At 47.2% G+C, this 13,218-nt stretch overlaps 1 long non-coding RNA gene across 2 annotated transcripts in view; it reads left to right on the forward strand.

The window, feature by feature from the left end:
• The first annotated feature begins 2,718 nt into the window (after positions 1 to 2,718).
• LOC140532246 (uncharacterized) overlaps positions 2,719 to 13,218 on the forward strand; it is a 129,843-nt gene continuing 119,343 nt past the window's right edge. Inside the window, exon 1 of one of the 2 annotated variants that reach the window (XR_011976450.1) lies at positions 2,719 to 2,851. This is a non-coding gene — a long non-coding RNA (uncharacterized lncRNA). Of the gene's footprint in view, positions 2,852 to 3,594; positions 3,719 to 13,218 lie in introns of those variants that run through there. The other variant, XR_011976449.1, reaches the window with a different exon arrangement.

The following is a 13,218-nucleotide window of genomic DNA, read 5'->3' on the forward strand; positions in this document are numbered from 1 at the left end:
AATCCAGGTGCCTGGGATGACCAGGCTGAAGTCCAGCTCCATGACTCTGGTCCAGCCTTCATCTGCTGAAGGTGAAAAATTGTCAAGTATCTCTCAGCCAGCCTCCCAACTCCCCCTCCTGCGGTGTTGCTAGACTCAGGCGATGAGAAAGGGTTCAGCTGAAAACTCCTTTGAAATGTCCACCAAGCACACAGTGGGACCGGGTTTCTCGGTTTCTTCCTCTGTACTGTTATTACAGCTGGGGCGGAAATGGCAGAGCCCCCATCTTTCTCTCTCCTTTTTTAATAACGTGTGAACTTTCAAAGTCTTCAGACCAGCTTTGCTGACCTGCCGCTCCCAACAGAGACAGAAGGGAGAACAGAGCTGCGCTAGACTCCTGAATTCAGAGTGAATTCAGGGCGCCTGCTCCCCCAAATTCCTGAGTCTCCTCTCCAAAACAGGACAGCATCCAAGGGAGAAATGGCCAAAGGACATGGTTAAATGAGCAGTCAAGGACTGGAATGAAAGAAGAATTCCATGGGGACCTGGACGGCCTCTCTCAATACTAGCATACTTGTAGAGAGAAGTTGCTTTATCATAGCAGGCACTATACTGAATGCCATTTAAATGACTCATGCAAGTTTATACCAGTGAGTACTGAAAACAGGATTCCAAAGCAAGGGGACATTTTTTTTTGAGGCAATTGGGGTGAAGTGACTTGCCCAGGCTCACACAGCTAAAGAGCATCTGAGGCCACATTTGAACCCAGACCCACCTAACTCCAGGACCGGTGTTCTATCTACTTCACCACCTAGCTGCCCCTGTTAGGGCTTTTTTCCTGAGCTTTTTTGTGACTTCTCATTGTTCCTGGTTCTACCCTCTGCAGCCAAGTGGAATGAGTCTGGTCCCACCTTCCAGCCCTTGGGGTACTTGTAGGCAGTTATCTAGTTCTTCCTTGAGTCTTCTCTTTTCCAGGCTGAACATTCATAGTTCTTCAACTGGTCCTCCCATGGGATCAAGGCCCTTCATCATGCTGATTGTGCTCCTCTGGAAGCTCCCCAGCTTCTTAGCATCCTTCCTAAACTGAAACACCCAGAACTGAACACAATTCTCCAAACAAGATCTAGCTACCATGCCATGATGCCTTCTTTCCTTAGAGACTTGGAGAAGAAGAGAGAAGGCCCCATGTCCAGAAGAGATGAGCGTGCCAGGATCATTCCTTCCTAATCCCCCAAACTCTAGGCATTTCCCCCTTTCCTAACTCAAGGTTTGAGGTGAGTAATGAAAGGATCTTACCCTGGGAGTTTCATCACTGTCCTTCACTGGCTCAAGTTCAATTTCACGTGCAAAATGGAGGGTTAGACTAGGTGATCTCTAAAGTTCCTTCCAGCTCCGATATTCTGTGATCTTTCCATATGGAAATGTTGTTCTTGGCGAGTCTTCACCCTCCCCTCCCCTCCTTCTGTCCTTTAGCTCAGGGTGCTGAGTGTGATGTCCCAGGGAGTGGAGGTGGGCGCCACTTGGCCATCCTCCCAGGCTTTGTTCTTCTGGGTCATGTCTCCAGGAAGAGTGTTTGTGGGATGGTCTGTTAGGAGCTGCCCCTGCTCCAGACACATCAACAGGGTGAATTTCTCTGGAAGGGTGTGAGTGGAGCCAGGGAGGGCTGGAAGGTCAGAAAGGCTCTGGAGCTCTGAGCTTCCCCCAGGATTATAGGATCATGGGATTTGGCACTAGATGGAACCATGGAGATTCTGTCACCTAACCCCTTCACTTTACATGTGTAGCCAAGGGAACTTAAGAGATTCCTTCAAGGTCATTCTGGAAAAGAAATAGCAGATCTGACATTTAAATGGAGTTCTCTGGCTCTAACTCCAGTGTTCCTACAACTTCACTAGAGTGGAGATGAGAGAGAAATGGAGGGGAAGGAATCCCTGCTCTAGGAGGCGAAGAAAGGCAAGGGAGGTTAGCCAGTCCCTCTCTCCACAGCTGGGTAAGAGAGGTCTGACTTTACCAGAGTGGGCTAAGAAGGCTCCCTGGAGGGGAAGGGATTCAAAGGGCCGCTGTGCTTTAAATAGAAAAGGGGTGAAGGTGTTCCACGCAAGGGAGACAGTATGAGGAAAGGAAATGAGACTGCAATGAGCCTTGCCAGAATATCAGACTAAATAAAAAGACCAGGCTGACTGTAGTTGAGGGATTGTGATGCCTAGCAGTGGAAAATAAGGTAGGACTTAGGTAGGGTCCCATTGTCAAGGGCCTTGAATACCAGACTAAGGAGCTGAGACTTCATGCCTCCTGGTCTGGAGGCACTTGAAACTGCTTTCAAGCAATTCAGAGAGGAATTGAGAAATACTTACCCAAGTTCAGAGCATTCCCTAATCATTATCTCCTGTCTCTGCCTTCCCCAACATGCATTACCTTGGACAGAGGAAGTAGCCAGACCAACATGGCTCTGAAGAGGAAGAAATGGACACCTCCATCCCCACCTTTTCCCTCTGCTTTGCCTGTACTTACAGGTAGGGGCGAACCTGCTTTCCAGGGGTCATTGGAGACAAGGCCCAACCCAGCAGGCAGAAACATGCCCTGGCCTGCCCAGCATTCTCTGATGCTCATGGAGGGCTCACATTTCCCTGTTATTCAGGTTTTTCTGTCTCACCTGCCCCTAGTTTCCCCTCCACCTTCCACATGGCAGAGCAAGCTACACCCTTAACAGCCCTGAGCAACCAGGGACACCATGATCAGGAAGGGCTTGTTGGCTGGTGGCTGATATATTCCTAACAAGAAAGAAGGAGGAGGAAGAGGAGAAGAAGGAGAAGAAGAAAGAGGAGGAGGAGGAGGAGGAGAAAAAGGAGAAGGAGGAGAGCCAATGGAAAGGGTAGGGCAGGTCCTTCATTCAGAATATTTTTTACAGAAAGGCTAGGGCTGTCCCACCCTCAGCCCAGTTCCCCACTGGCACCTGCTGGAGTGGACTAAGTGTTCAGAGGCCATGGCCAAGTGATGCCCTCTGGGGAGGAAGCCCATGCAGCCTCCAACTGGCTCTGAGAGCCCTGAGGAGCTAGAGGGGACCTTAGAACACAGAATATAGACAACCAGATCTGGATGGGATTAGATGTAGATGTTAAAGCTAGAGGAGAGAGCACAGAATGTCATAACCTGAAGGGCCCATCACCTTGCATGTCCTTGTTATAGTACTCCTTCCATGAAAGGAGGCTGATTTGGCCAAGGTTTACATAGGGAATTAATAGCAGAGCCAGAACTAGAACTCAGATCTTGTCTCCCAGGTCTAACCAATCATTCCGAAAGCTTGAACTGAGTGTTTGGTGGAAGAAGAAAAGTCTTCTCAGAGGCCATGGTGTAGAAGAGAGAGTGCATTCCAGGCCCAGGGTGGGGGTGGGGGCGCTGCTGGTCAGACCAATGGGAGACTTGGCATTATATGTATGGAAAGGCCTAGGGACCCAAGGCCCTCCTCTCCGTTCTAGAGTCAGGCTGGAAAAGGCTTTAAATGCCAAACAGGTGTTTGTCTTCAATCCCACAGACAGTTAAGAGGGAGGGAGTTTATTGAGCAGGGGAGTAAATGGTCAGGTCGATGCTTTAGCAATATCCCTTTGACAGTGGTGTGGGAGTTGGATTGGAGAGGAGAGAGACTGCAGACAGGGGGCCAGTTGGCTCTTCTAATAGCCCAGGGGAGAGAGCTGCTGAGATTCTGAACTAGGATGGTAGGAGACGATCAAAGGGGACAGAGGTAAGAGATGTGGAAGGAGAGTGGATCAGGCTTGGTAACTGATTAGATATGAGAGGCAGGGAAAGCAAGGGGTCAAGGGTGACTTCCAGATTGCAAACCTGAGTGACTGAAAGAAAGGTGGTACTCTAAGGAAGTTGGGAAAAGGAGTCAGTTGCCCCCAGTGTACTGTCTGCTATAGGGAAAGAATACAGGACCTAGCCTTCGACCTGTCATGTGTCTTAGAAGGACTGGGAGATGAGGGGGTTTGGGTGTGTCAGATTTGGGTTAGGAATGAGAGGAAAACCTCCTCCCTTTTGTCTTTGGAAAAATCGGTCATGGGAATAGTCCAAGCAGAGCCTAGGCAATTTGAAAACTCTCTCCCTCTGAGTTGGAGGTAGGGAGGATGGGAAATTGGCAGTTGGGTGGCACAGAGGATAGAATACCAGACCTGGAGTCAGGAACACTGAGTTCAAATTTGAACTCAGATATTTACTAACTGGGTTACTAAGCAAGTTACTTAACCCTGTTTGCCTCAGTTTCTTCACTGTAGAATGGTGATAATAATTGCAGGGTTGTTTTGAACATAAAATGAGATCATATTTGTAAGGTACAACCTTTAGAGCATTACATAAACGCTAGCTATTAATAAGAGGAAGAGGGAGATACTCTGCTATACGTATAGAATGGAAAAATGGAATGAGGATGACCGACCTTTACAAAATGATTTAAGATTTAGGAAGAGCTTTGCCTTCATTATCTCATTTGACTGCTACAACAACCCCATCAGGTAGACACATTTTTATCTCATTTACACAGATGAGGAAGCTGTAACTCAGGGAGGTTAAGTGACTTACTTGTCCACAATCACAGAACAAGTAAGTGTCAGAGCTGGGATTTGAACCAGGGTTCCTGCCTCTAAGCCCCCTTCTGGATCTTGAATGTTGCTGGGGTGGGGGAGGTGACCCTCCAGTGACCCTCAGAGCCCCCTGTGTCTCTAGCCAGACTGGGACTTTGCTCCTGCTGGGAGGGAGGCAGGAGGCTGGGGGGTGACCTGTGTTGGTTTTGCAGTGACCCGGGACAGAAATCGATGGCTGGGAACATCCTGTTTAGAGAGGAGCGAGGGGGGTTGGCTCCATACTCCTTCATTTCCACCTCTGCCCAGGTCCTGGTGGGAGGGCAGTGGAAGGAGGGAGCCTGGCCCAAGCTATTGCTCTTCATCACCAATCCTAGATTCCAGAAATTTTCAGGCTATCTTCCCTGACGGGATGACTTCCAGAACTTGGCCCTTAGCAGAAGCCTGGCACTATTCTTACCTCCCTAGAGGAAGAAGAGGCTGATTCTCTGACTTCTGATACATTAGTGCTGTGTTTGGCATTCAGGGCCCAAGACCAGCCAACAGAGATGGGGGGAAGGGCCCAGGAGGGAGGTTGGTAAGAACTCCAGCCAAGCTACCTCAGGCGCCAACCCCAGACACAGGGACAAGGGGCCTTTGTCCCCTGACCAGCCAGCTGGGGAAGATGCAGCACAAATCATTATTCCAGCCAGGGAGGTGGGGGTCACAGGGTGTCAGGGTTTGGCTACACATCTGGTGGGACTGACCCTAGGCTAAGTGTTTGGAGTTTGATATCTCAGAGCAAAGTCTGAGGAAGCCCTCCCAGTGGGTAAGGGGGGGCTCTCATGTCTGACTCCCTTCGTGGGCTTTCTAGTTCGTTTGGGCTAAGTCTGGAGTTGGAGGTAGGGCTCTGTCTGGGTTGGGTTGAGATCTCCCTAGTAAACCAGGATCACAGTTCACAGCAGGGGAGGTAGGAGTGGGAAGGGAATGTTCCAGACTCATTCTGGAGCCAGGCCCAGATCCTATTCCAGAACCCACTCTAGAGCCAATGACAGGGCTCATTCTGGAGCCAGGGTCAGCAATCATTTTGGATTTATTAGGATTTATTCTGGAGCCAGGGTTAGGATTCAGATTGGGATCATGGTCAGAGTTCAGTCTGTAGCCAGAGTCAAGATTGTAAGGGCTCATTCTGGAATCAAGGTCAGGACTCAGTCTAGGACAGAATCCAGGAATGATCCTAGGGGGAGGTAAGGGCTCAGCCTTGAGTTAGGGTCAGGACTCAGCCTAAGGCTGTGCCCAATTTCTCTGAACTCTTTTCTTCTCTTTCCCTCCCTTTTGAGGGCCTGATGAATTCTGAATTCACAGGGTTTTCACCTGTTCCCTCTGAAAATGATAATAGGCCGTATTTACCTGAGGATGGTCCTTAGGCTTAAAGAAAAGCTGTCTTATCAGATAGCAAAACTTTATAGATTATGAAGGCCATTAGCTGTCGAAAAATAGTTAAAGGGGCCTGGTAAGTCTTCCACAAAACCTGCTGCTACCCCATGCCATTTAGCAAAGGATTGGTCTTCTCCATCACCCAACCCTGGCCCTCAACTATACCTGTCCTGAGGGGACTCTTCCCTGAGCCTGAGTCCAAGGGCTCAGACTCTGCATCTCCTAGGAAAGAGGACATGACTCTCTCAAGTTCATGCTCTGCCTGCTCCTTCTCCCAGAATGCTCTTGAAACCTCTTTCAAAACATCTGGCCTTGGTGTCTTGGTGGTGAGGCTGGAAAGAAGGGGACTCCAGTGGCCATCACAGCTAATGATCAGAGCAAATGACTGTGCCCCAGCTTGGGAGTCACAGACCCACTGGGACCAACTAAGAGGACCAATCTCCTCATGAGGTCTGAGCCCAGTGCCTCAGGAAAGGAATTAGAAGCCCAGATACCTCATTCTCCCCACTCCCTTACCTTATGGCTTCTACCCAGAAGCTAAGTTATAGTGTACTCAGCACTTTCCTTTGAGTGGATTCATTGGCTTTTCACACCATCCCCATGAGGCCAGCAAAACAGATAGAATTATCCCCATCTTACAGATGGAGAACTGAGGTTGAGAGAGGGGCAGTTACTTGCTAGTAAGTAATAGAGTTTGGACTTAATCCAAATCTTCCAGCTCCTTATTACGTCTTAGACAAAATGTTTGTCTCAAATCTGTCATTTAAAGTATGGCTTCAACCGACCTTTCCAGGGGAGTATGCGTATGTAAGTCTGGAAAGGTTGGTTAAAAGAGAGGAAAGGAATAAGCACTGAGATAGTGCCTACTATGTGTCAGGTGCCTACTATGTGCTAGGCACTGTACTAAACCTTTTACAATTGTTATCTCATTTGTTCCTTACAACAGCCCTGTCAGGGAGGGGTGGTATCCCCATTTTACAGTTGAGGAACCTGAGGCAAATGGAGGTGAGATGACTTGTCTAGTAAGTGTCGGAGATAGGATTCATACTGAAGCCTTTCTGACTTCAAGCCCAGATCTCTATCCTAACTTCCTTACTGGCATATCTTTGGAGTCATACTATGGTTGAGCTGTTTTTTGGTCATGTCCGATGCTTCGTGACCCCATTTGGGAATTTCTTGGCAAGGATACTGGAATGGTTTGTCATTTCCTTCTCCAGCTCATTTTACAGATGAGGAAACTGAGGCCAACAGGGTTAATTGACTTGCCTAAGGTCACATAGTTAGTGTCAGAGGCCAGATTTGAACTCATGGAGATGAATCTTCCTGGCACTGTGCCATCTAGCTCTCCTAGCCATATGGTGGAGGGCTCTGAATTGACTGACCGATTGGCTCTCAGTTAAGCCAGCTTACTATTATTAAGCACTTGCTATGGGCCAGGCACCTTGGTAAGTATAGAAGATCCAAAGAAAGGAAAAACAGAAATGCTGTCTCTGCCCCCAAGAAACTCACCTTCTAGTAATGAGTGAGAAAACAGGCAAACTACGTATCTACAAAATAAAGCAGTCTAAATGGGAGGTAATCTCAGAAGAAAGTCAGCTGAGAGCTTAGAGTTCTTTCTACTTCTTTCTATCTGACTTCTGTCTGCTCCGTGGGGGTGGGGCGATGGGGCAGCTGATTTTTGGCCCTTTGCCTCAGTTTATCATTCTGAAAAATAGAACTAAAGAAAGCCTCCTACAAAGGATCTGCTAAAAAGCATTTGCCTGAGAGGACCAGGAATGTTCCATCTTCCAAGGGTCAGAAATGAGGGACCAGCCCAGTCTTGACTAGGTCTCATGATCTAGAAATGCAGTAGCAGAGCAGGCATGTCTCAGCAGGGAAAAGGCATCAGTAAGGAGAGATGGACCCCGATCTTTCCAGTCCCTGTTGACCTCTCCCTTTCCTGAAGCTCCATCCAGCAGCATCGAGCCTGAAGCAGAGAGGCTGAGCTATTCTTCCTCTGTCTCCTCTCCACCTCTGCCCTGCCTCCCCAGCTCGTACCAGAACTGGCCATGGGGATGCCCACTGTCTTACCGCAGCCCACTGAGGCATGCTGACCATCCGGATAGCACTTTAGAGTATTAATAACTAATAACCATGCTTAGGCAGAAGGCTAAAAATACCCCGGCCAGCCCTTTGGAGCCACCGCAGCCACCCAGGCTCCGCTCAGATAAGCCTCTTTATTAATATTAAGTCCCATCAACAGTGGCTAATAACACTAAGAGATCCAAGGGCTGCTCGGACTAAACAAAGCCTGTGCTTGCAACCTGCTCACTCATCACCTGCTTGGCACCTCCCAGGCACCACTCAGCATGGGAGGAGGGACAACAAGGAGAGAGGATCTGGCACTAAGGAGCCAATGCTTGAGAGGCTCTATGAAGAAGGAGGGGGTCAGACTACACAATAAACTCATTCTGCTCAGAGTGGGAACGGTTGTATTTCAAAAGACAAGACAGAATGTTTAATTAGTCATAATAAAGCTACTTAGAAAGGAGTAGTAGCATGGTTTACAGAGCACTAGATCTGGAGTCAGGAAGTCCTGGGTTCAAATGTAGCCTCAGATACTTACTATTTAACCTCCGTCTCTCTTAGTTTCTTCTTCTGTAAAACTGAGATAAATCATGACATCCACCTCCCAGGGTAGTTGTGAGGATCAAACACTTGGCACGGTGTGGTGGGTACGATATAAATGTTAGCTACTCTTGTTATGTGACATGTCTGGGGCAGCTGGCCATGACTGTGTCTATGTGCCTCAGGCAGCTCCCTGTAATTTACGTACTAAGTCATAGATGGGTTAGAAGTTTCTTCCCAAGGAATTAATTCCCACAAGGACCTTAAAATCCTCATTGTACACATAAGAAAACTAAGGCACAGGGTAGTTAACTATCTTAACTAAAGTCAGAAAGGACTAAGTGTCAGGGGTAGGATTTGAATTTGGGTCCTCTGTCTCAGGAGCAATTACTCTTTACTCATTTCCTACCTATCAAATTAGCAAAGATGACATACGAAGGGGATGATCAGTGCCAGAGGGATTATGAAGAGACAGGCACAGTATTCAATATATAGTTAGTGAAGTTATGAATTGGTCCAACCATTCTGGGAAACAATTTGGAATTGTGCTAAGAAAGTAGAAATGCCCACACCCTCTGACCCAGAGGTACCATGGTCCCTAGGATATCAAAGAAAGGGCCACACGTGCCAAAGTCATTTTAGTAGCACTTTTTGTGATAAGAAAGGACTGGAAACAAAGCAATGCCCACTAGTTGGGGGAATAGGTCAATCAACTATGGTGCATGAATGTAATGGAATAAAGCATGAAATGGAAACAGATTCAGAGAAATACAGACAATTTATATGAACTGAAGCAGAGTGAAGTATGCAGAACCAGGAAAACAATATATGTGATGACTAAAACAACTTTATATATAATCTAACTGCAAATATAAAGAGTAACACAATCAAAGCTAAATGCTAAGAAATGATCACGATAAACGTCCATCCCAGAAAGAAATAAGAAAACGTGCTTCCCTTCTTTGCAGAGGTGGGGGCCTACTGGTGTGGAATGCTGCATACAGGGCCAGAGTCATTTGATGCATCACTAAGTTTTGCAGAACTGCTTTCTTCTCCCTTCCCACTTTTTAGTTCTTTGTTATAAGGAATGACTCTCAGGGTAAGGAAGAGAAGAGGTATTCAGAAACCAAGCTACTGTAATAACGAAATATAGCAATTCAAGTATTCCAGATTTTATAACCGTAAACCAAAACATTCAGATTCGCAAACAAAAACCTTTAAGAATCCCCATGTGGCATTCTAACTCCTCCTTAATAATTTGTCACTAAGAGGATGTGCTCAGTTCGTGTCAGAAGTGAGTTCTGAAGCCAGATCTCCCTAATTCCAGGTCCAACCCTCATCCACTTTATGATTCTGACCCCCCTACTTAAGGTTTCATTGCCACGGCTGGTCTCTGTGGTTATTGTTATTGTCTGAGTGTAGGTTACGTTGTGAATCTAGTCGCAGCAGCTAGATGGTGCAGGGGGTAGAAGGCTGAGCCTGGACTCAGCTCAAATCTAGCCTCAGACACTTCTCACTTAATCTCTGTCCATCTCAGGTTCTTCCTCTGTAAAATGGGGATAATCATGGCATCCTCCCACAGGGTCCTTGTGAGGACCAGACGAGATGGTTAAAGCGCTTAGCGTAGTCTGCAGCACATAGTAGGTGCTACATAAATGTTACTTTGTTATCGTGTGCGGTAATTTTTTGTATAATTCAATGCAGTGTATTTTAGTATTATTATTAGTAGGATACTATATATACTATAGGAAGAACACATAGCGCATAATACAAAATATACATTAATATGTTAGTACAATCATTGTGTACAGTAATTTTTATATAACTATGTAGTAATTATTATAATGCGCAGGAATATTGCTTTTTGGTTACGCTTTCTTCACTCAGTGTCACTTCGTACGTCTTCTCATGTTTCCTTGTGATCTTCAAATTTACCCCTCCTGAGGGCATTAAGATGCCCCTTTACCATGCATACCACACTTTAGCCAGCCACTCCCCTATCAATGGACTCAATTTTCCACAGAAAAGATGAGTCGTAAACTTGTCCCTTTCCCTCTGCCTTGAAAATGCCAAGGAGAAGAGCCCAGGTCCTGGGAAGGCTTTTAAGACTGTTGGAACCCTGGTGGACTCAGGAGGGGATACCGTCTGATAGGCCAAAGCCTCAGGCCTAGACTTAATTATTTTCAACGTGGAGTTAATCAGGTCATTCCTTGTGAAAAGAACAGATCTGGGATCCCAGGAAGGGAACACCGGTCTTGAAGGCAGGTTTGGAGCGAATGAGGGCAGGGAAAATATGATGGGAAGAAGAAGGAATTAGGAGCAGGGCAGGATTCTGTGGAGTGGAGAAAGGGCCAAGGAAGTGTGGGACTCATCTGCACTGACTGGTAGCCCCATTTTACAGATGAGAGTAATAATAGCAGGTATTTATACAGGGCCTTAAGGTTTGCAAAGCACTTCACATACATTATCTCATTACATCCTCAAAACAACCTGGTGCCGTAGGAGCTATTATATCCCAATTACAGATAAGGAAACTGAGTCCAGAGTTCCCAGAGTATGTACATGACCTCATTTTACTCTCAATTTAACCTAAGAACCATAAGACTTACTATCCCCATTTTACAGATAAGAAAACTAAGATTGAGAGAAGATAAACACCTTAGGGTTTTCTAGCATTCTCCACTATTCCAGCTGCCTCTCAAGGAAACTGGGACTCAGCGTGGAATTAGAAGGCGGTATGGAATAGTATGGCAGAAAAGACTCTGGCTTAGAAATCCAGGGAATTGGGGGTCCACACTCCTGACTCTGGCCCCACATCCTTTATTCCTTTTAACCAAGTTTTACCTACTCTCTGGGCCTCAGTTTTCCCATCTTGTTGGACTTGACCACAGAATCATAGATTTAGGGCTGCAAGGGACTTTAGAATATTGTCTAATCCAATGTGGAAACTGAGGCGCAGACAGGGTGACATGCCCAGGGTTCCATAGCTGATAAAGGGCAGAATAGTCAGCCAACTAGTATTTAATAAGCACCTGCTATGTGGCAGGCATTGTGCTCAGGGCTGTGACTGCATTAAGCAAAGCAGAGACTTGAACGTGGGTTCTCTGGTCCAAATCTTGTACTTTTCCACTACACCCGCGCAGCCTTCTACGATCTCCAAGATCTCGTCTAGCTCTCAGTTCAAAGGCTTATGTTTTAAGGACTTTCTCAGCTTTTTGGTTTGTTTGTTCATGATACTTGTCCAAGGCCATATAGAACTTCAGGGGCAGAGCTGAAACTCTAGGCTTTTTCTTGACCAGCAGCCCAGGGCTCACCTTATTCCCCACTGAGTCCAAATCCATCACTTGACTGTTAGCTTTCCTAAACGTTTCTGTGTGCCCAGCTCTGTGTTTGGCAGGGCCAGAAGGGGCAGACAAGAGAGACAGAAGAGAGGAAAACCTAGGCCCCATCACTGAGGAATTTTCAGCTTGGGGAACACGGGACTCCCTCAGAGGGACCGATGTGGATTTGTCCATCAGACTCCAGATTCTATAGGAAGGAGAGCCGTGAGGAGGCAGGGAATGAGGAGGTGACATTGGACTGGGTCTGATAGGGCACACTGGAGGAGGAGGACATTTTGGAGCTGCGGTAAGGAACCGCATTTGGAGGTGGGATGTTTGGGTTCGTCAGGGAAGGGATAAATTGTTAAAGGTGGAATTCCAGGGGAAAAATATTTTTTGGAGAGAGAAGAGGTCACAAGCATTAAACCAGGGCATAGAGGTCTTTTTTCTGCTGGTTCCTCTTTATCCTTTCTCCTTCTGCTTTTCATCTCAGCTTTGAGAGGGGAGGCCGAAAGGATGGCACAGCGGGCCCTGGGAGGCAGTGGTTGCCAGGGATCTATCAGGGGCAGGGATGTATGAAGCCCTCCAGTGGGCTCAGCGGGGTGGCAGCCGAGAAATCTAATTGAATTGTACTAACATCATTAATCGCAGGGCCCCAGAGGAGGGAGGCATCTAAATTGGCATCAGGATACATGCCGAATCACTCCTGCCGCTTAAGTGGTTGCAGCCCTCTCTCGTTACAAATGAGGGCATCCTGGCTGGGGGCCAGAACTCCTGAGTTCTGCTCCTCGCTGGGCCTCTAAGTTGCTGTGCCACTTTGTATGATGAGCCTGCCCTCTCTGCTCCTCTGGTCTCTCTGCTCTTTGCTAGAAGGGCGATGGGGAGCCAAGAGGGCTGAGGAAGGAAGGGGAGGCACACAGCAGTGCTCAAGGCTGGTTTTGGTTTGCTTGATGGGGATTTTATTTCCAAACAACTTTGGGGACCGCTGGGCAAAGAACTGTGGTGTGGTCTGGAGTCTTCAACTTAAGGAACTTGGCTGGCCTTAACAAAAATCCCACTGAGTGAGTGTAGGAGACTCTGGGGGGCCCTGACCCCAGTATGAGCAAACACCTGATCTCTAGCTCCTGAATGAACTCCTTGGGGGATCTCCCTGCTATTTCCCTTATTAGAATAGATCCACAAAACACTTTCCTTGTGTTATTTTAACTCTGTGAGGTAGGCACTGTTATCATTATTCTCATTTTACAGAAGGGGAAACAGAGGCACAGAAAGGTTAAGTGGCTTACCCAGGGTTACACAGCTAGTAAATGTCTGAGGCTAGATTT

Source organism: Notamacropus eugenii, chromosome 1 (genome assembly GCF_028372415.1).
Source record: "Notamacropus eugenii isolate mMacEug1 chromosome 1, mMacEug1.pri_v2, whole genome shotgun sequence".
In the NCBI taxonomy this organism is placed as follows: domain Eukaryota; kingdom Metazoa; phylum Chordata; class Mammalia; order Diprotodontia; family Macropodidae; genus Notamacropus; species Notamacropus eugenii.